This window comes from Myxocyprinus asiaticus, chromosome 20 (genome assembly GCF_019703515.2).
Source record: "Myxocyprinus asiaticus isolate MX2 ecotype Aquarium Trade chromosome 20, UBuf_Myxa_2, whole genome shotgun sequence".
Lineage (NCBI taxonomy): Eukaryota > Metazoa > Chordata > Actinopteri > Cypriniformes > Catostomidae > Myxocyprinus > Myxocyprinus asiaticus.
Genome location: NC_059363.1, coordinates 23,623,522 through 23,647,985, shown reverse-complemented (window position 1 = coordinate 23,647,985; position 24,464 = coordinate 23,623,522). Strand labels below are relative to the sequence as shown.

At 40.0% G+C, this 24,464-nt stretch overlaps 1 protein-coding gene across 2 annotated transcripts in view; it reads left to right on the top strand.

Annotated features, from left to right (window-relative positions):
- Positions 1-15,412: 15,412 nt before the first annotated feature.
- LOC127411501 (estrogen-related receptor gamma) overlaps positions 15,413-24,464 on the top strand; it is a 263,979-nt gene continuing 254,927 nt past the window's right edge. Inside the window, exon 1 of one of the 2 annotated variants that reach the window (XM_051647133.1) lies at positions 15,413-15,540. The gene's annotated coding sequence lies outside the window, so the exon portion shown is untranslated. The remainder of the gene's footprint in view (positions 15,541-24,464) is intronic. The other variant, XM_051647136.1, reaches the window with a different exon arrangement.

Below are 24,464 nucleotides of genomic sequence, written 5' to 3'. Positions count from 1 at the left end.
CTGTGTCCTATATGGTAAGAGATTGTGGGTGGCAATGACATTTGAAGGTCAAGGACAGAGCAAGTAAATTGTTCTCATGATGTAAAGCTTCTCACTGGCGCTGATTACAAAAGCAGTCTTGCTACTGACTGGTGTATTGCTTGAGACAGACAGAGAGAGAGAGAGAGAGAGAGAGAGAGAGAAACTTTTTAAGTACACGAAGATCAGGACCATGGACAGCAGCTGTAGCCGTTCAGCGTCAAAATTAATTCAAGTGGATGCCTATAAAAACTGAAATAATGATTTCGTAATTGCGATAAATAAAAAATAAATAAATAAATAAATAAATTTAAAAATATGTAGCTATTACTCTATAGAAGAGATCCAACAAACGTCCGTTGGCAGGATAACGAGAAATAAAAACATAAACAGAATTTACGGCTGTTCATTAATTAGCCTAATGACAGGTATTGACCGTTTTGTGGTAAAATCTAGAACACATACTGTACTTTTTTTTTTTTTTTTTTTTTTTTTTTCGCGTTCTTTGGTCTCTTTAACGATCATGGGCATATATCGAGCAAGAACTTTCATAAATGGATAAGAAACAAACAGGCACGTACACACACACAAAGAGAGAGAGAGAGAGAGAGAGAGAGAGAGAGAGAGAGAGAGAGAGAGAGAGAGAGAGAGAGAGAGAGAGACTAAAAAGAGTGGGTGTGAAGGGTTGAACTCAATAAATTATGACGCAAACATCCGCTTCCATTTTGTCTGTCTCTTGTTACTGAATGGATTAATTCGAGTCGTCTTTATGTTATTAGTTTATGGGCCATGAGATTAGATATGAATATGAAACAGTCAACCTGTACTGCGACAATATATCAAAGAGCAATATAACAGTTATACGTAGACAGGTTTTCGATGTATGGACGCTGACCATCTCAACTAAGCTTGATGCTTAAAGATTATTATTATTATTATTATTATTATTATTATTATTGATAACACCAAAATGATTGTCGTTTAAAATGGTAGGCCTACACTAAACAAAAGTCTTCCGTAGAAATCAAATAATCATTTTAAACATTAATTTAAAGTTACTTTAGTCGTGAGATTTAAAAATACATTTTACATTTACATTTTAAAAAGTTTTATACAACGAGGAAAAAAAGAATATTTGGGTTAAAGGGTTAATTAAATTGAAAAATGTCTACAGTGTTCTGAAACATCAGGTTATGTCTAAAATAGTTTAAAGTGTGTCACTGACAGTTCAAAGACAGATGAAGTTTACGTTGCCCTATCTGGAACACACTTATGTACCCTACATATAACTTGTGCAAGGCCCTATTTTACATGGATAATATGTCGATTAATACTACGTAGAGTTATGTGTAATTCGTTTTAAACCATTCGTTTTATAAGTATTTGTCTTATATTTCCTCCCGCCCATATAGTGTGCGAGAGAAAAAGAAATAAACATGTAAACATAACGGAAGTACTCATGTAAGGAAAGTGACAGTCTATGTTACACTGGATGTTCCGTTAAAAAAAATAAAAAAATACAGCCACACGCTCAGTCTCTTCAACTCATGTCATACATGTACAATGTTTTTATATGCTGTGTTTTCATTAGTTGGAGAATTCAGTCGATAATCTGTTGAACTTTAATACTAAAATAATTCATCCGATCATATGTCGAAATGTACAGATTCCGGGGCAGTTCTTGCTGAAAGAGGGAGATCCTGTTTTTACGCATACACTTCACATTTGGTAGCCATGTTCAACTAAAAAGTTACCTATTCATAGCCTAGTGTACACAACAACTCCAAGTCATCCTAAAGTCTGGCGTGCCGTTTGAAGCTGAGCAGTGATCGACACTGCACTGACTGCAGACTAGAAAGAGAGGAAAGGCACTGCGTGCAGCACCCAATTATCCCCCTGCAGAAGTGACATCCAGTGACCACGTGAGTACCAAGATAATTACGTTTATGGATGGTGATGATACTAAGCGTCATATGTTACTTTTATCTTTATGTGTAACTTCAAGTAATTGTATTTGCATTTCAATGTCAGGTTAATCAGCCACCCCTCATCGCGCGCATTGAGAGCGTCGACGCACAGCTCTCCACACCTCGAAAGTGCGTGGATTTGACACTGAGCTGACCGGAAACAAAACACGAGTTAGAAATCTCATGATTTTTGGACTACCGCTCAACTAGGCTATACCGTTATTGACGTTTTTTTTTTTTTTTTTTTTTTTTTAAAGTTTAAAATATAGCACTTAGGCTATACTAAATAAAATTATTGTAGGCCTACATTTAATATTATGGAAATAACACACACAGGAAAAGATGTAATAAAAACAAATTTTTTTAAAGTTTAACTCAGAGCCGAAGGCGCTCGCACACAGAAGCATAACTCTCTCTCTCTCTCTCTCTCTCTCTCTCTCTCTCTCTCTCTCTCTCTCTCTCTCTCTCGATCTCTCTCTCTCTCGATCTCTCTCTCTCTCTCTCTCACACACACACACACACACATGTTGGTGCAGCTATAATTATGAGGACTCTCCATAGACAAAATTATTTTTATACTGTACGAACTATAGATTCTGTCCCCTAACCCTACCCCTAAACCTAACCCTCACAAAAAAACTTTCTGCATTTTTACATTTTCAATAAAACATTGTTAAGTATGTTTTTTAAGCGATTTGAATTATGGGGACACTAGAAATGCCACATTTATAGCATAATACCCTTGTAATTACCAGTTTGTAACCTAAAAAAAAGTCCTCGTAAACCACATTAAAATGAACATGGAAATATGAAACAGCACGAAAATATGTCAACATGTACTTCATCAATATATGAAAAGATAGGCCTAAAAGAACACAGTTAATAAGTAGACAGGGTGTAGTTTCAATGTAGCCTATAAGAGCTGAATAATAATAATACTAATAATAATAATAATAATAATAATAATAATAATAATAATAAAGATAAACAAAAATAGTTTTGGGGAATGCTTAAATGACATTATTCGAAGGAGCGAGAGCATCACGTGCTCTTAAAGGTTAATACATTTATATTGGCGTTGCTGAATTATCTCTGAGGTACCTTTAATCTTAATTTAATTATCATTAAAGTGAACCATTACTAAAATGAAAAGAGATGGGACCCCGCGGATCAAAGTCCGTTGTAGTATTTGTGCAGGCGAGAATGCTGATGGTATAATTATACTGATAGACAACAAAGATTAAATTAGCATATCTCCACAATTCTGCGTTTTTTTGTTCTTTTTTTGTAAATCCCTGTTGCATGTGCTCGTATGAGACGCTTCTAGCACTTAATAAGCCTCGCAGAGAAGAGAAGCTCTGGGACTGATCTACATTAGGTGGCAGCAAAGAGACTTTATTTTACAGCAAAGTACATAAGCCTGTTCGGACTCTCTGCTCCACCTATGGCTCTTTAAGCGGTAGGAATTACATATTGAGAATAAAGGGGTGTACAAAGTTAAACCGCGATTTTAATCTGGAGAAACACTAATGTGAAGCTTAAAATGCTAGCACACGGATCTGTATCTTTTGGAGTATTTTTCATATTCGACATACCAAGTAAAGACAATGGATAGCAAAACGGTATTGTAGAAAATAGGTCTCTAAATCAAGGGGTTAATTATTTAATATTTGTTTAAAAGGAAATGTACGGGATTAATAGCGTTTCTTCCTCTTTCGGTCGACAGCTGCACCGTTATGATTGTACAGGTATTCTGCTGTTGTATAGCCAATCAGCTGCATGTAAAATCAAAACATTAACTGTATGCATCTAATGCCCTTCTTGTAATCTACAATAGCGAGAGGTGTGGATTACCATTTAAAAACGTTTGTCAAGCCAATTTTTACAGTATATGACTCTCTGTTAGATAAGGCCTATTGGATCACCCATAGAAATACATGAACAATTTTTGTGGAACAAATTGTCACTGATAACGACAGTGAATATTTTATCCTTGTGTTATTGATCTGTCAAACACTTACACGGCCTATTAGTTGTGTGGTATTCTAGCTCTTTTGGAGCTATCCAGGGTGCTGAAGTGTTGCTGGAATTCTGAAGAGAGAGAGAGAGAGAGAGAGAGAGAGAGAGAGAGAGAGAGAGAGAGAGAGAGAGAGAGAGAGTAAATTATGAATTAAACAACGACATTAATAAACGTTTGCATGTGACTAGCTGAACAGTCTCATTTGATGTTTTTATATCATGTCAAACTTTCCTTCAAATACAATTTGTGAGATATGAACTGATACTTAAACAAGTATCACAAGTAGAGAATACAGTTATAAAGAAGTATAAACAAGTGATTAAGACTTTAAGACTTTAGGTCTTTTAGAGAGAGTGAGAGAGAGAAAGAGAGAAAGAGTCCAGCCTTACATGTTTTTATTTCTATTTTGCTTTTTTATCTTCAAAAAAAAAAAAAAAAAAAAAAAAAAGGAATCAATAGTGGATGATATTAACATACTAAGTAAACCTGCCTGTTAATATTTTAATGCATCAGTGTTGTGTGGTTTACCTTATGTATATTTGTAATGTAATATTTATTATCACATATTAGCCATAAGTTATTTTCTATTACATATTCTGGAGACATAGGCTCTAGTCTAGCTTTAAAGACTAGTCTACTTGACTGATTTAGAGAATTTATGGCCTGGAACTAATTAGTCTTATATGTAATAAATAAATCATAAATTCAATCAGCTGCATATTATTAGATTAAGATTCATGGTTTAGGTCATAGAAATAAATTTATTTTTACCAGCTAAATTATTAGTGTGGAGACATAAATAACCAAGTCTAGTGCATTAGATATCACAAGCGATATCTTACCACATAAACAAAGACCACACTGATGGATGCATCTAAACAGAGACAAGGTAGAAGGGGGTCAAAAATAGGACTACTAATCCTGAGGTGTAGGATGGGGGGGGGGGGGCTTGCATTTGGGGACACTTGAGGGATGGTCAGACCAGGCCAGTCAGTAGCATTCAGGCTCCTCTCACCTCCAGACCCATTCACAATCTAAAACAATACACCAAGCTATATCCGTCTTCTCATGCTGGCGTCAGTCTGCTGTCGCCTGCCTCTCCCCTCCCTCTGCCATTGCATTGTATTGAAATAACAGCACGACCAACATGATAGCAAATTAAACATTGTTACACTATGTCTCTTGCTTATTATTAGTGTCTCCCTAGAGTTTCAATGAGCACTGGAAACTGGGGTTGGAATATGACCTTTGGCATCTTGTTCTCTTTTGAATTGTGCAGTGGAAGTTACAGGGGCAGACTGGATCTGATAAATAAAACTTTTCCTCTGTGTCAGCGGGTTTTGGGGATTTGGTTGCATGTTAGTCCTCTGTTTGTGTCTTGAAGCTGATTGATTGTTCTCTTTAATTAGGAACCATCTCCTTTAACTCTTTACACTTCCCGTTTTTTTTTTTTTTTTATGGCTTCATTGCTTCCTTATTGTTCAAGTGTCACTTTGTCATTCAGTTTCCCAGACATAATTGCAAATAGGTTTGGTGAGAACATTTTAATAAATGCAATATATGTATAAATAAGTAAATAAACATTCCACTGCAATGACAAAACTGAGTTTGATGCATAATAATTGCTTTTAAAGTTAATTACCAAGCTATGTACTGGATAACCTGTATCTTTCATAATAATATTAACAGTTTAAAAAAAAAACCTAAATAAACTTGTGTGGAGTAGTAGGCCTATAATTATCTGTAAAGTAAAATATTTAAACTTTCATAGCAATATGAGTTCACCGATATTAATTATTACTATATCAATAAACTGATAAAAGAAACTTTAAAAAAATGAGCTTCTGCTAAGTGCTTTATATAAAGTGATATGGTGAACAGGGAGGTAACCACCTCAGTTCATTAGGAGAAATAATTTTGCTATTGCATTAAAAAGGCTAATTGAAGTCTCTAAAGCTACAAAATAGAGTTGTGGACATATAAACATGATGACATAACTAAAGCTTAATGTGCACGAAATAGTATCTTAATGTAAATCTCAAAATTCAAGATTTCTGTGACAGTAAAGTTTAGGGGGTTGGAAAAGCTCAGTATAAAAATATGAACAAAAGTCCACATAATAAAATGAATAACAAAAACATGTGTGAGAGTTTTTTATTTCTCCCGTTTTCAATCTTGAAAGTAATAAAACATATTCTTACATATTTTTCTATAATTATACTTTTACCTTGAGCATGTCATAACAGTACTCAGTACATTAACACCAAACTTGAATGCTTTGAACTGGACCACAGACAGTTAAAAATCATTAATATGTATTTAAAAATAACCTTTTAAAACTTTTGCCTATAAAGGCTTTTGTGGGTTCCAAGTGTTTCAGAGATAGTTCCTCCTCAGTTGCATTTCAAGACAACACATATTTGGAAATATGGCCTGAAATAATGACTGGCATATTTTTATAGGACCCCAGGCCCCTATTTGTGGAATGAAAACGTCCCGTTTAAGGCACACAATTGTGAAGTGTATGCACCAGGCTAGAGGTGGAAAGTAACGAATTACAACTACTCTCGTTACAGTACTTGAGTTCATTTTTCACATTTTTCATCTTGTTTAAATATAACTAAATAATAGTACTTTTACTTTTACTTGAGTTGATTAAAAATGAAGTATTCAACTTCGCTACAGTTATTTTTCACCACAATTACAAAGTACCAAAAAAGACATAATATTTCTGAATTTTTGGGAAGAAGAATGTTCTAAGCACTAAATCTGTTTATAAACTAAAACGCGCTGTATGCGCATGACGGAAGCCCGCACAGCATCATTAGCACAGCAGCAGCTTGCATAAACTGCCACCGATGTCCTCTCTTTTCTAGCTTCTCCATGACTTTCTGCCCTGTCACTATACAAGAACTGTAATACTGTGATTTTCCGCACATTTCATTTTATTCTGGAAGGGAGCCGTTCATTCAAGTACGAGGGAACCGTCTGAACACGTTTAACCAATTATCAAACTTCACTTGTTTTTAAGGTAGGCAATGTTTTAATTGTGTCAAACATTAACACAATGTAGTTTGACATATATGTGGGGATATCTTGTTTACTTGCTACTATATGTCTAAAACTTTTTATATTCCTTAGAAAGATACAATGCCAATTGTGTCGGAAATTAACAGGGACTCGGGGCAAAAATGCCACCGAAATTGACAAAAATATCCCTGAAATTCAAAATATGGGGGCAAAAAAGATGCCCACGCAACGAATTCCTGTGTTTTATTAATAATATCTGATATAGTTACAATTACATTTTGCGATCTTCTTTTGACTTTTCACTGAAGATCCCCCCCCACCCCCCTCCTCGCACCATCAACAGGCAGGCTGTCCGCTTCTATCAATCAGCATCAGTTCGGTATTGTACTCCCACGTTAAATTTTGTAACCGTTCGCCACTCTTGTTCAAAATAAACTGTCCGAGTGGGTAACACTCTCACTCGTGGTGCTGTACTGTACTTTCCTGCCCTGTTCTGCTGTTTATCTGTCTGAAAAGCCTCACCCACTAGAGGCCAAAAGTGTGCAAGGGCCATCCCATGTTATATAAAGAAGGTATAAGAAATAAAAAACATAATGTAACCAAATGCTACAATTTACTTAATAATAATAATATCTCAATATGTTAATTAACTATAATGTTAATTAAGACTTTATTATTATATATATACAGAACAACCACTTTTAGTTTTTGAATCAATCACATCTCTCACCAAACACTGTGAAATGTTTATTTTTGTCTTATTTTATTCAGCTGTCATGTAGGAGTTGATAACAGTTTGCTTAATAATCTCATTCCATATATGGATAATTTCTGCAGTATCATAGAGGATACATTTCCTCCATCACTGCACCAGGCTGATTGACGAGTTTTCAAAAAGCAGGCGTTGTGCCTTTAAGAAGCAGTTTTACCTGGACACCCGCCACACAACTGACACACAAGGTAACTGATGCTTTATATCTTCAACACGCCTACATTTTTATGAGCATGTTCTGGAAGCTTGTTGATCACTCACTTCTACATCTAAGTGACATACGGCTACCATAAAGAAGCAAGTTACACTTTCAGACGATCAATTTAGCCCTCATTGCGCCATTTGAGATTCTGAAATAAAGTCACGTAGAATATTCAAATAAGGGGCCGTTCAGATCGAACACGTTCTTGCGCCACGAATGGAGCAGAATACGGCTTTCACGATACGCGTTTTAACAGTTGAAGTTCTGAAATTGGCACGGCGTCTAAAATTCGTGGCACTCCTGCAAGAGACGCTATTTTATTTATTTATTTATTTTCGCAAGACGCGGTGCAACGGCCAAAGACGTGCATCTAGCGCATGTTTACGTGGAAAAACAACGGGGGAAAAAGAGCAGGCGGACACACAACGCTTCGGGTTGAATAGCCCTTAAGCCAGGAACACGTTAGCATCAAAGTGCTCATGTTATAAGATCGGCTCTATTTATGAGATCCACTCGATTTGAAGATTATCACACTGTCCCTGTTATCGTATCTTTAACCTCCTGTCGATGAAAATAATGCTCATTGTTTTTTGCGAGTGGAGCGCTTGTCCTTGAAATGTTTAGTAACACTGAAATCGAGCTCCGTGAGATCGATCCTTTCCTTAAGCTTGAGAAATTGCTCCATTCTATTTCAGAGCGACATTTGCTCAAGCACATGTGCCAGGCGAAAAGCACGCTGGATGTGTTATTGTATTTGATGGGACACCCACCAGGACATCTACGCTGAAAGCATGCTGCAGGTTCAGCCAATATAAATCTGTTGCGCTGTTCTTATACCTCATATGCCCTTGTTGGGAGTTTATTTAAAATGGGTCTGATCCCAATTCACAAACAGCCTCAAAATGTGGGCTACCACTACATCTGTGTAATTGTATGTTGCAATTATAATTACAGATTTTCAGCATTTACTGTAATAACAAGAGTCTGTGTTTTATTCAAATAAATATTTCCCCCAAACATAAAAAAATACTGTAATAATTTACTCACCTTCATGTGTTCCAAACCCATATGACTTTCTTCTGTGGAACACAAATTATTTTGAAGTGCTGCTCTTTTCCATACAATGAACAGTGGCGATCCATGATGTGATTTTCCGGGGAGGCAAATATGTTAATCAGTATTGAAAGATCCAGCCAATAAAATATTGCAGTGGATTTAAATATTACGACTTATTAGCCTATATGTTTTTGCTGGTAATTGTGCTCCCATGCACTGATAATCTCCTCTCCCTTATATCTTAAAATAGTCTTGATATATGTATGTGTTATAATCTTTCAGATTACCATCCCAACATGTGTCAATACGTCAGATCTACAAATGCAGACATTTATAAATGAATGGAGGACTCCATTCCATGTACAGTAACATTCACAGGGTAACACTTCACAGTAAGTTTCCATTTGTTAACTTTAGTAAATGCATTAGTTATCATGAATAAACAATTAACAATATATTAGTTACAGCATTTATTAATCTTTGTTAATGTAAGTTAATAAAAATACAACTGTTTATTGTTACTTCAAGTTAGTTCAAAGTGCATTAACTAATGTTAACTAATACAACTTTTGATTTTAAAAATGTATTAGTATATGTTGAAATTAACATTAATATTAATACATTCGTAATAAGTATTGTTCATTGTTAGTTCATGTTAACTAATGTTGTTAACTAATGTTAACAAATGGAACCTTATTGTAAAGTGTTACCATTCACAGTATTTACCTAATACAGTATGTACAGCTTCACTGAGTCAAATTTATATATGATCCTGACGTTTAGTCTTTTACGTGTTTAAGATCCTCCAATAACATTTATTTCATCAATATTTTGGCAAAGTTTATCTTCACCTGTCCCATTAACTACAAGCAGGCTTAATAACACATTAACGTGATACTAAATGCTGACTGGTTTAAATGATTACCTCTGATAATGATTGGTTATAAACGTGGAAGGAGGCAAATTTTACTTTGCCTCATTTTTTGCCCACATTTTTGACGGAAGCAGATGCAATTGTGTCATCTGAATATCTATTTTGATTGGTCAGTTTACTATTGACAGGATGCTTTATACTGACAGCCTCCTCTGGTGAATCATACAGTGATTAAAACTCACCTGGGCAACATATATATTTTTTTTTTTTTTTTCCATTAAAGGCATCTGAGTTATGCACGTTAGTAGGTAAATTGAATAAAACAACTGATAATTTGATCACTTTTGTTGTTACGTTCATTTTGAAAACATTTTTGAGGTGGCTCAGCCTACCTTGCCTCCTCTGTAGAGCCACCACTGACAGCGAAAACATAAAGTGGCTATATCACGCTCCAAAAAAACACATTCTATATTAATTTGCCTAGTTATGTTCCTTGATGACCACACACAGCTTACAGTTATATACTATATAACACTGTGTAATCAATGTTTTTACTAGGACTGTCAGTAGATTACTATTTTTTTTTATTGTGATTAATCTCATAATTTTTCACAGTTAATCGCGACTAATCTCAGATTTTAAAAGTAGGAAAATGTGATGCTGTATATTACTTTATTTGTTCTTTGGAAAGAACAACACAATAGAACAAAACAATACAGTATGTAACAAAAATGCTTTATTAACATTTTCCAAACTCCACAGTATAAAGACTAAATTCACTAAAATAGCTCCAATTTGAGTAACATTAAACATTTCCCAAAGTCTAAGTGGGATGTTGACTGATTGAAAGAACTAGTATTCATTGCAATGTGCATTAAACCCTCATTTAAAATTAATCAGTCGGCAGGCTGTCTTTTTACCTTAGATATGGAATGCACGATTCGTGTTAGGGCATCCAGCGCTGCATTGAACTCAATATGAAAAGCGCGTCTTGTTCTGCTTTTAGCGCTGGCACTTCCAATATAAAGATAATTCATCCAAACTCTCCGGTGAACATTAGCTGACACTTCAAAAGCTCGGCAGCAACGAGTCCAAAGTTGAAATTATATGAAATTTGAGCGGAGCATCAACAGGGAGAAAAACTAGCTGCACAGTGGGCTTGTACGAATTGACATGTTTACAGTATGTGGTAAAATGCTGACTTATATTAGATGCGTGAAGGACTTCAGTGAAGTCCCGCAATGTCCCTTCAGTATTAGTTTTAATAGAGGTTCTTTCTCCAGCACTTGATCATTGGCATGGACTCGCTGTTGTGTATTTGAGTGTAATGTCCTCACTAAACACATCGCAAAGGCCTGCCCTCTAACAGTGGTTACAAATCACATGGAGCTGAATAAAATGTCAGAATCTAATGTCAAATTGTTACATGCCTGTAACAAAGTTTGTGTCTTATGGAAGGAGGAAGTGGGACAAAGGGATGTTCAACTCAAATGGTATATTTATTTTCCAACTCATAAACTCCCTTTTCAGCATAACATGAAACACCACCATCTTTGCTTGAGGGTGTCTAGCTCTCTCTCCTTTGTCTCTGGTGTGGTCCCTCCTTATATTGGTCTCCCCAGTGCTTACTGCAATCAGAAACAGGTGTTAGACATTATTATGCTTATGTGTGTACCCTTACCGCTTTCTCTCTCTGGGATGAGGTCAGGCCAATGGCCAGAGAACCAGGGTGGATGGCCAGGGAACCAGAACAGATGGGGCGGAACAGACAGGACAGATCAAGGTGGAACTGGTGGGAGGGACCAGGGAGAAGGATTAAGGAAAAGAGCAGGGTCCAGCAGCCAGGGAGGAAGTGCCAGGTAAGGAGTGGAAGTCCAGGGCAGTACGGGCTGATGACCTGAAGACCAGAGCAAAGGCTGAGCAGCGAAGGACATGTCAGACCGAGCAGGAGACCCGAAGGGCTGAACGTACTGGGCAGGGGTCCCAGAGGGCTGGACTGGCTGGGCGTTGGCGGCCACAGGGAGTTGGGCAAACTAGTCATTGGTGACTGCAGGGAATTGGACAGGCTGATCGGCGGCCGCTGGGGACTGGACACATGGAGCGGTGGCCACTGAGCAGGGTCAGGCAGGGCGGGGGTCACTAGGCAAGTGTCAGAGTGGGTGACTGCAGGGGACAGGACAGGGTCAGACTGGACAGCTGAGGGTAGGTCAGTAGCATGCGCAGGGAACTGGACAGGTGGGGCACCAGTTGCTGGACAGAGGTCCAACGAGGTGGCAGCCGCTGGGAAGGGTCAGTCTGGGTGGCAGTGGCTGAACAGAACTCAGTCTGGATGGCGGCCACAAGGGACTGGACTGACTGGGCGATGGCCGCTGGTGAGGGATAAGTCTGGGTGGTAGCTGCTAGGCAGAGGGTGAGGTCAGTGGCAACCACCGGTCACAGGTCAGGGGACTGATTAGCATCCTCAGTGGCGGTCGCAGGGGACTGGTAAGGCTTGTTGACGGCCGCAGGGGACTGGAAATACAGGAAGGCAGCCGCTGGGCAGGGGTCAGGTTGGGGAATGGCCACTGGCAAAGAGTTAGGCTGGGTGGCGGCCTCTGGACGAGAATCTGACTGAATGGTAGCCACTGGTGAGGGGTCAGACTGGGCAATGGCCTCCATGGCCAGGAGTGCTGACAGCAGCAGGGGAATGGCCTGCATAGCGGGAAATGCTAGCAGTGGCAGGGGAACGGCCTCCGTGGCTGGAAGCGCTGTCAGCGGCAGGGGACTGGCCTCCATGGCCAGAAACGCTGGCAGGGACCGGCATCCGTGGCCGTAAACGCTGGCAGGGGAACGGCCTCCGTGGTCGGAAGCAATGGCAGCAGCAGGGGAACAGCCTCTTTGGCCGGGAGCACTGGTAGCAGCAAGGGAATGGCCTCCATGGCCGGGAGCACTGGCAGCAGGAGGGGAACGGCCCCTGTGGCCGGAAACTCTAGCAGTGGCAGGGGAACGGCCTCCATGATTAACCCTAGCAGCGGCAGAGAAACAGCCTCCATGGCTGGGAGTGCTGGCAGGAGAACGGCCTCCATGGCCGGGAGCACTGGCAGTGGCAGGGGAACAGCACCCGTGGCTGGGAGAGCTGGCAATGCAGGGGAACGGCCTTGGTGGACTCGGGATACTCGTTGCAAGCTCCAGCGGATTCGGACCACTCCAGGGGCGCTGCAGCTGACTCAGACCCCTCCAGGAGCGCTGCAGCAGACCCCGACGCAGAGACCCCTCTTCCTCTTGTGGATGGAAAGAGCAGTGGGCTCCTCCACCTCCTTGCTGTCAGCAGCGGGCTCCTCCGCCTCCTGGCAGTCACCAGCGGGATCCTCCACCTCCTGGCGGACAGCCGCGAGCTCCTCCACCTCCCGGTGGTCAGCCGCAAGCTTTTTCCTTCTACGGCAGTGATAAGCCTGAGAAGAGTAAGGGGAAGGGCAGGGCATGGAGCGAGAGGCCTGATTAGATAAGGAGTTCCTTCTACTGAGCAGGAGCTCCACCTCAGCGAGTCGGCAGACATGATCAACCATGTCCCAAAAAGAAAAAGAAAAAATCTCACCCTGTACCTCAGTGCTGACCAGTTTTTCTAAGCCCGAAGGAAAAGATGTGTAAGGTGGGTCTCATCAAAACACCACCTGTGGGGCTCACTGGCCAGCTCCATAGCATAGACACCAAAAGCCCGAATTTTCTGGGAGCTGACCAGAGCGTTGTTGTGCTGGGCGGTGCCTTGAGAGACCGATTCCTTTTTGGACTGGAGCTGGATGAAGAAAAATACCCATTGGCTCTGCTGGGACCAATTTTGGCCAGATTGTTGTCACCAGTTTTGAGGGAGGACCCAAATGCAGAGGTAATTTTCAAAAAGAAGGTTTATTTAAAATAAACAAATTACAAACAAAAACTCTCACGAGGGAGAGGAACAAAAAAGCAGGGCAAAAACTAACTAAAAGATAAACAAAGATTAGACAAACTGTAGTTCAGGAACTGACAGGGAAACAAGACTAGAATCCACGAGACACACACTTGCAAACTACAAAACAATATGGCATAGAGGAGAAAACAAGGAGGGTAACGAGGAGGGCAGTTGCAACTAATGAACTGATAGCAAGGCAAGCGAGAGGGTGGGGTTATCACTCGAGACAGAAGAGCATGTGACAATGAAAAACCCAAACAAAGCCACATAATCACACACACACAACACAATATGAGTTTCAGGATCCAGTCACAAAACTATAGAAATGAAGTGACAGGATCCTGACACTATAGACAAGACACAAGAATGCATGGCTATGAAAACTAATCAAAAGCCATGTGTTCACACAAAACAGAACAAAACATGGATGTCAGAATCCAGCCACAAAAACTATAAACTAAACCAACAGAAGTGGCTGGATCCTGACTGTATCTTTCAAATAGTAGTCCAAATGACTCATGCACTGTATTCCAAGTCAAAATTTTAAGTATTTTATGTCATGATATTAAGCCGTAGCTCTCCAATCTCATTCACACTTGCACATATTCAAACTTGGCACGTCAAGACACAAGACACTTTTTTGTACATTTGGAGCTTGATTTGGTCACTGTATGCTGTTGTTGTATGTAAAAGAGCAGTGTGAACATTCTGCCTAACATCTCATTTTGTGTTCCACAACAGAAAGAAAGTTGTATGCTTTTGTAATGGCATGACGAATGTTTTGGTGAACTATTCCTTTATTTGTCTATTTTAATGGTTCGATACAGCTAGCTCATGGTCATATAGAGCAATGCTTTCTTTCCCAATATGCCTCAGATTGTGCATGCATGCATTGTTGCACATTATGTAGCATTACATGCAGGTATTGCTCAGCTATAGTCATGTGTCATACTGTCCTGTGAGCAGTGTTTTGTTTATTTATTTTTTTATTGTTTTGTTTGTTTAGATTTTAGATACAATTTCACCTCAAATCCTGGATTATGAAGTTAGCAGGAATTGCTTGAGAGTATTTCAAGAAATGTGAACCCTCTTGAAATAGCTGTTTGTTTGTTTGTTGATAGAAGCTTGTTTTTTGGGGGTTGAACAGTCAATGTTTTTCACATGAGACAGGCATACATCAGGGACCACAGATCCCAGAGGCTCCCGGCTGGTGGCAGTTAGATCCTGGCTCCTGCTTCCTTGAAACGTGATGCTTCTGCTTTTCAGTAAAGCAGATCTTTTCTGCCGGCTTGCAATAGGAGATCAGCTGGCGCTGTGTACTAGTACACAAGCGGGGGGAACGAGCCGGTCAGCTTGCCCAGCAGCCTCTTTTCTCTCTCTCTCTCTCTCGCTCTCTCTCTCTCTCTCACTCTCTCTCTCTCTCTCTCTCCTCTCTCTCTCTTTTCTCCCTCCTCTTTCCAACCCTCACTTGCCAAGCTAGGGTCCTGCTTAATGGTTTTGAGAGAAACACACAGCCCCTGATTCAGGCTAGCTGAGGGAAAGCAAGCAGGCTTTTTTGTGTGTTTGTGGTCGCTGCACTGGGAAAGGGGAGGAAAAGCGAGAGGCAGCCGGCGGGCGGACGTCCTTGTCCTTGAAAACTGCACCAGAGAACTCTTTGAGGGAAGCCAGGATCCAGTGTAAGTAAGGCACACCTCTGACGGGGAGGGACAGGGGGGTGCATGGGAGACCTGCTGCTCTGTGTTGGCCCACCAGGCTGGACTGGGCCATGGTTGTTCTGGATGTGTGACGCGTGGTTCTTTAAATGCTTAATGCTTTTGACAGGGGATTAGGTGAAACATAAAATGCCTTATGTCTCTGAATAAGGCTGCCAAACTTTGTTCCTGTGAATCTTGTGGTCTGTTGTGATACAAAGCCTGGTAATCTCTGTCTTACTGTGAATTGAAAGATATTGTTGCAATGTTCTAGTGTATAGTGACTTAATTTTATTTTATTTTGTGGTGTGTTAGGAGAAACGGCACAATGTTACATTCAAATGGGCATTACCTGTTTGTAGGCCATGATTTCATTTATCTACACAGTACGTTGAGAGTTTTGCTTAAGATTATGCGTAGAGTTTATTCCTGGACATTGTTGATACATGGCACTGAGTTTGCAGACACAATACAGAACATGCAAATGAGCTCTTGTTTCAATTCCACTGTGTTTATGTAGATCATGAGGGAAATAGCTGTAGCTCTGTACCTGCTCTGCTAGCCAATCCAGGCCACTCACTCAGTAATTCCCACATGCCAGTACTTATCAGTGCTGGATGTTTGACACCAGCTAAAGAGACTTACCTGATCATGCTAGTTGGATGGGTGGTATGACCAAAATCTTAAATCAGGGAATGAGTAATTTTATATCGGTGTATACTGATATACCAATATAGTGTACATAACAATATAGTTATGTTTGCTGGGCATTCAAGGAACAATGGATTACACTTTAATTAGGGATGCACCCATGTATCAGCTGCCAATATTTATCAGCCAGTTATTGACCAAATTATAACCAAAATTGGTTATAAGATGAAAACAGTTTATTTATAATTAATTAGTAACGCACTTTGTAAAAACCCTGTGAATCCAAATGCACAATCCAGAAATAATAATAGCCACAATATGTAGAAGGAATGGCACTCCTAAGAACATGTTGAAGATACACAATGCAGTAGTGTCCAGCTGCAGCCATCCAAACTATCCAAAATGCTTTGAAACCGGCAGACTTTGACTTCTAAAACATCGGTTTGATATCCATTAATGCTGCATGATTGATTGAATTAAGATTGAAATTGCAAAATGGCCTTTGCGTGGTTATTAAACCTTAAAAGGCCACATTTTAAAATAGTCCCTGCATCTGAAATGGCGTACTGTCAGACTATGTACTGTACTGGATGAAGGATGGAGTTCTTAGCCGGTAAAACAGTACATTCTCTAGATATGCATGCGAGTAGGATAAAAAAGATTCCAGACATACTTCATCCGGGGACATGAGTATTGACCTGTGACCCAAATACATGATGTAATAACAACAACCGTGAAAATAATCTACTCTGATTCTGTTAAACAGGCACCATTTAAGCACAAAGAACAACTTTCTTTGTATACTGTACTCCATACACAGGATATCACTTACAGTTGAAAAGAGCCATCTGATTCGTGGTTCACTGCCATTCTTTTAAATCTAGCATTTTGAATGTGACATCTTCTCAGATCACGAGGGAATATGGGATGGTAAAGTGCCAAGTCGATCTGCACTTCAGAATTTCGCCGGAAATAGTAGGTGCGCAAACGGCGCCCTCCAAAGGTCAAGTCGGCTTTATCCATTTTGCTGTATCTACAGAATATTATAGGGGGTTTTGTTCCTTTGTTTAAAACTTTTTATTTTTCCGTTATGTGGTTGACATTTCCGTGGCATTGTCCAACATATGCATAGTATGATTTTGTAATTTTCTGTCATATACAGTACATACAGTACATGTAAAATGTGAGTTCTGTTTTGAACTGCAAAAGCAGAAGTGCAAAATTGTTTTAGACTTACAAAATAATCTTTTTTCATATTAATCATCATGTTATCAAAAAATTATTTTTTATCTTTATATCTTCTATTTATCTTTTATTGTGGCTCTCTTTAAAATTTTTGCTTGTCATGTGTTCAGCAGGACCAATTCATATTCAATGGAAATCATTTATTTTTAGGACAGTAAAAAGGCTTTTATACCTCTTTGTACATTTTATAAGCATAATTCCAAAGTAAAACTGTGTTTTAAAAAGTGTCATAATGTATGAATCAGCCCATACATTTTTTTTTTTTTTTTTTTAATCAGTATTGGCCAAAAATTTTAATATCAGTACATCCATAATTTAAATAATCATGTGGAAGTGGATAATCCATTGAATACATGGAATGAAACTTCATCTCGTTCGATTATTATTATTTATTTATTTATTATTATTTGGAACTTGATGGACGCAACCAAAAGATTATTCCCAACAAATTTGTAACACTTTACAGTAAGGTTCCATTTGTTAACATTAGTTAACTACTTTAGTTATCAATGAATAATACTTGAAATACTGTATTAATCTTGATTAATGCTAATGTCTGCATTTACTAATGCATTTTTTAAATTCAAATTTGTATGTGTTACAAAAGTTAAAGCATTGTGAACTAACCTGAACTGACAATGAACAACTTAATTTTTATAAACTAACATTAACTAAGATTAATAAATGCTGTAAAAATTAGGACTGGGTAAAAATATTGATTTCCAATGCATCGCGATCTTCGATTGAACGATGTCGAAATTGTTATTTTTAAACCCCAAGATCAATCTTTTACTCTTTGTGGCAACCCTCTATAATGCAACAAATCACTCAACTAAAAATGTCTGTGATTAGCCACTAGCTGGTAATTTTTTTTTTTTTTTTAATTTCACTCACCAGTGATTGAGTAGTATAGTGGCAAAAAAGTTCAGCTGTGATCCTTTCACTGTGTTTTGAGAGTAAATGTTTAGTTCGACTCGTTCTATGTGTCCAAAGATGAGATCCATCCTATTCATATGTCATTAAATAATGTATCTTATAATATTTTCTTCTGTTCTTTACAGTCAGTTGTTGATTAAAAACAATAAAAAGAAACATTTGATTCTAAGTACACATAGTACGGATGCACAAAATGAAACAACAAAATAAACATGCACATGCTCTCTCATTAATGTGAACTCCCTGGCAGACGCTGGTAGTCTTAAAGACACAGGACAGATTTAGCACATGCTCTACATATCAATGTAAATACTTTTAAATATTACAAATTATGCAAGTAAACAATAAACATGTAGGAAAACATGACATTTACTGATGGAATACACTGAATTTAAATTTTTTTCAAAAGCTAAAATGTGGCCAATATAATGAAAACTAATGATAAAATAAATTTTGTAAAATTACAGTTTTCGAATTATGCCTAGAAGGGTTACCTAGAAGGTCAGAAGGTCCCTTTATATTAAGAGCATTAGCTAAGAGAGAATCTCTTTCATATGTAAGCAAAATGGACATTGTAACAGATATATACCCATATGAATCGAATCAAATTGAGAGCTTGTGAATCGGAATCGGTAATCGGGAAATCTGTATCAATATCCAGCCCTAATAAAATAAAATTATGCTGGGAAATTTAACATGCTGATTTCTGCAATTTAATAGTTTTTGTTTAACACTAAAAAAAATTAACACAATTAATGCAGTATCCATTTTTATTTATTTTATTTTTTTTACTTCCTGAAACTTCACGTGATGGGAGAAAGGTGTCTCGAGTTGTTTCTGGCTGGCTACTCATCCACAGGTGCCATTCTGTATATGGTTAGAATTAAAGGCATCTGCTGCCTGCCAGAAACAAACCCAGGCACCACTGTACAATGGGCGGAGCAGTCCCGGACATAATAAACACAGGAGCGGATTTACTGTATGGAGAATGGAGATTTCACCCACAAGCAGTTAACCACGTGCCGTATCTCTTCTCATCATGCAAAAACGCTGCAAGCTGCTGACAGGTATACTTGTAGAGACTGAACGGCAGCCAGAGAAAATAATAGTTTTGAGATATTAAACTTCATCAAATTAATCTTCAACATTCAATATGTTTTATATCTGTTTGCATAGTGTCTAATAATGCATTGGCATTGTACACTTAAGTTTCTCTTGCCAATGAAGTTTTAACATGTACATATTAAAATAATTAAAATAAATGACAAACCAATTTATTGCAAGTTATTTGAGACAAAGTATAAAGTAAATATGTGTATGATGACATTTTTAATGTTTGTTGTAATGTATCATGTACCATGATTTATCACGATTAATCGCAAGTAAAAATATTTTGTTCATTGTTAGCTCACGATACCTAATGCATTGATAATTCTTAACAAATGGAACCTTATTGGAAAGTGTTATCAACAAATTCATGATAAGTCCAGCATCAGTGCAAAAACATATGTTTAAAATAAAAGACTCAAAACAACAGAACAAACAGATAGTTTCAGCACAACATTTTTATTGGATGAGGCACAATTAAAGTGAGAGGCAGCTGGCGGGCAGATATCCTTGTCCTTGGCCACACATTTGTTGAATTCTGTATTAATGCATCTAGTTGCGACATCGCTTGGCAACTTTGGACAACTAAACTCAAACTGAACTTTGCAGTTCAGTTGCAACTGGATTATGCTTACCGAAATTCAAATCCCTGCACCCCACTGTCCAAAGCTGGAAGTGTTGCTTGAACATATGGGCACACGTAAGCTTCAGTTTCTGGGTGTAATGTCTGCAAAGTGGGACCAGAATCGAGTAGTATTTTTAGTTGTAAATTATGTAATACAGTCAATAGGAATGCATATTTGATTAACTTTCCCCCTAATCCAAACCCCAACCCTAAACCTAACCATTAGTGGAGTGAAAATAAAATTTTAGAGTGAAAATGCAACCTGTGAATCACGCTCACCATTTTTTATGTGAGTGCAATTACATCCTGGTTTCCAGTAGATGAAAACCTGTGTCTTGTAGGTTGCTTTTGCGATGCACTATCAGTAGTGCTAGAGAAAAGGTAATCACGATTGCAGTGATGCAAAAATGTCTAATGGGGGATGGCGCCTTTTAGTTATTTGGCAGTATGGGGTTGCTTTCAGTGTACTTTAACTTTCGTAAGCTACATCTCGTGATCACATTGTTGTGTAACACCCCTTAAGAACAAGTTCTTCCCTGTCCTCATTTGTTTGGGACACGTTGCGATTTGCATTTTAACATTAATCCATGTTTTTCATCATGCTTTTAGTGGCATTATCTTGCCACTAATAATAATAATAATAATTTGTGGATAAATTCACACCATGCTTGTATGCATCACTCCATAATTGCTTAATACTCTAAGCTTTCTGAATGTGGATCATCTATTAATAAACACACCAGTGATGTTTGCCACAGCTCAGCCACATGTTCTGAAAGAAAAGTACAGATCTTAAACGACATCTGTAAACGACCTCATTTGCCTCCTCTCTTTTATTGTCGATTGGTCCTAGCTATGAATTCCCAAAAGGAGCACTAATGAGTTAAGACTGGTGCTGTGCAGATGTACTGGTCAAGTATTTGCAGTTTGGCATTAAGGAGAGTGACCTTTTTAGAACATTTCTTCTTATATTTTTGTGATGAGGAGGAGGGCGGGACCGGGCCGTGAGTGTGCACGGATGCGGCAGTTCGAGAGAGAGAGAGCCACACGCAGCTGCCGTGTGTGTGTTTGTGTTTTGTGTCTTTTTAAGTTTTCATTAAAATATTACTTTGATGCTTCGTCCGATTCCCGCCTCCTCCTTGCCCATCTTAAACTTGTTACAGTTTTTATATACTGTAGAAGTTTATATAGTGTCTTTTTGTTCCTGTTAAAGATCTATTTACTGCTAATCCCTGGTTTGCTTTGCACTGCAAAATGCCTTCAAAATCCTGTAGACTTAGAGCAAAGATGATCTGCTGATTAGTATTCCACTGTCATAATGTATTCGTCAAGTTTACAAGCTTGCTCTCTTTCCAATGTATTCTGGGGTATGGTACAGAGTGTATCGCTTTAGTTCAGGTGGATTTGACTTAGGAGTTGTGAGAAAAACCTATGCATTAATTTCTGAACACTGAAGTCTTTTGATATCCTGTGAAGTTGGTTATCCACATAACATGCGGGTATGCATATATGTCAATTCATTATATTGAAATGAGTTATTTAGATTGTTAATCCTGAGGATTAATCTGTGAATTAGGCAATGTGTGTTACCACACACCAACTATCATTAATGCTGTGGCCCAGATAATCCTTTCTAAATATGTCTTTTACAAGAGTAGATTATTTTTTTTAAACACAATACTTTGTGTGTAAGATGTGCAGACATATTGCAGATATTGAGTTTATTTAATCTTGATTTTAAAGGATGTTTTTAAAGAAATTTGCTCCCAATAATGGAAATACTGTCATCATTTACTCTTAAACTGTTCCAATCCTGACTTCCGAGGTCTTTTGAAGCCTTACAATAGCTTTGTGTGAGGAGCATACTGAATTTGAAGTTGTTATTTACACTTTCATTGAAAAGATCCCACTTAAGAGAATATATAGTGCAGATGTCAAGATTTTCAGGAAATGACGTCTTAAATTTCAGTCTGTTCTTCACACAAAGCTATCATATGGCTTCAGAAGAAAATGCATCTGCCATATGGATGACTTTAATTATACTTCCCCTTCTGTCACTCACTCGAAGTTGTGTCGATGTAGTGACACTAGGGGTCACTCTTGAGAGCCCCGAACACCAATGAGAATTGGCGAGTGGAATTTGCATGCCACTCCCCTGGACATACAGGTATAAAAGGAGCTGGCTCGCAACCACTCATTCAGATTTATTCTTCGGAGCCAAGCGGTTGTACTATCAGCGAGCTGAACACTACTGCTGTTCCATTCACCTCTTAAGAAGCGTATGCTGTTGAATATACGGTGCATTTCCAGCAGCTTTCTCTCCTTCTGCACGACGAGTGCAGATTTTGCCCCTGGGCGCTTCGACAGCGCTAAAAGAGTGTATATTCCAACTAAAGAGTATATTTTCTCTATTAGAGCATACACATTGACGTTGAATGTCTTTTTAAAGACACGTCTTTATAAAGATGCCTTTCCGCCTTTTTGTGATTCCTGGATGCGGATTTGTGTGATTATCTCTCTGCTTCTGAGAGCCACAGTTGCTGCCTCACGTGTCTGGGCAGCGATCACTCTAAGGCAGCGTTCGTGGATGGTTCATGTTCTCATTGTGAGAATATGACCATGGCAACGTTGCGGTCGTGGCTTTCCTTCTTCCGGGGGAAAGCCACTCTAGCCGCCCCCTGTGCCTCACCTTTTACCTCCGGGTACAAGGCCGGCCTGGCTGGTGCTGGAAGCGATTTGGGGGCTTCAATGGGCGCGGCTGCACTGGGTAAATCCCCGCGGACCTCCCATTCCCCAGCACGCTTGTTTGCCCCTGGCGAGTTCCGAGAGGAGACCAGCTTGCCCCAGGGCCAGCTTAGTGTCCCTTTCGGAGCTCTGGAGCGGGATGAGTGCTCGATCGCCGCATTGGAGAGCGTACTGGCGAAGTCAGATGCGGAGGACTCGACTGGGCTGCCACCTTTGGGTTGGCCCGCCCAGTCTGAGGCTGACGGCGAGATGACTGCCATGCTTGCCCGGGCTGCTCCGTGTGTCAGGTTGGAGTGGAACCTTCCACCCTCCCCTGAACACTCACAGCTAGATGATTGGTTCCTGGGTTTGGGGCGCTGCTCACAGTTTCCTCACTCCCTGGGTCACATAGCCAGTGTTTACAACCACCGTTATCACAGCAACCAGGCACTGAGCACCTGCGACTTAGACGCTGTGAACGCAGGCCCCCTGCCTTCGCGCGTCCGGTTGCACCAAACCCATGGCCAGGTGGTTGTGACGGACTACGAGGACGGTCAAAAAGTCCCTCCTCCCCCGTCGCCTACCCCCCCGATGACGGGTACATGGAGCAAGGTAAGTGCTTCGAGGGTCCCCTCAGCGCAGCCACGAGTTTGAGACGAAGTGAGGCTCCTCGACGTGGCATCCCCTGCTCCCTCCCACTGCAGGGCCCCACCCACAGGTATGTTAAACGTGATTGTCCCCTTAGTGCCCCTCACCCGGAGCTTGGACGCGTGGCTAGTGCTTTCCAACCCGTCGCGGTGGTTGGCCAGGACCATCCGACTCGGCTACGTGATTCAGTTTGCCAGGCGCCCGCCCCGGTTCAGCAGCGTTCGCTTCAATTCGGTGAGGGGTGAGAACGCTGCCACCTTGCGTGCGGAGACCGCGACCCTTCTGCACAAGGGCGCAATAGAGCCTGTCCCTCCAGTTGAAGAAAGGGATTTACAGCACTTACTTCATCATACTGAAGAAAGGCGGTGGGATAGGGCCAATCTTGGACCTGCGAGTTCTGAACCGGGCCTTGCACAGACTCCCGTTGAAGATACTGACGCCAAAGCACATTTTGGCGTGTGTCCGGCATCAAGATTGGTTCGCGCCGGTAGACCTGAAGGACACGTACTTTCACATCTCGGTTCTACCTCGACACAGACCCTTCCTATGGTTTGCTTTCGATGGCCGGGCATATCAGTACAAGATCCTCCACTTCGGCCTGTCCCTGTCCCCTCGTGTCTTCACAAAAGTCGCAGAGGCAGCTCTTGCCCCGTTAAGGGAAGTGGGTGTCCACATACTCAACTACCTCAATAACTGGCTGATTCTAGCTCACTCTCGAGAGTTGCTATGCACACACAGGGACCACGTGCTCAGGCACCTCAGCCGGCTAGGGCTTCGGCTCAACTGGGAAAAGAGCAAGCTCTCCCCGGTTCAGAGCATCTCTTTTCTCAGCATGGAGTTAGACTCAGTCTCGATGATAGCGCACCTCACGAGCGAGTGCGCGTGGTTGGTGCTGAACTGCCTGAATTCGTTCAAGCAGAGAACAGTGGTTCCACTGAAACACTTTCAGAGGCTCCTGGGGCATATGTCATCT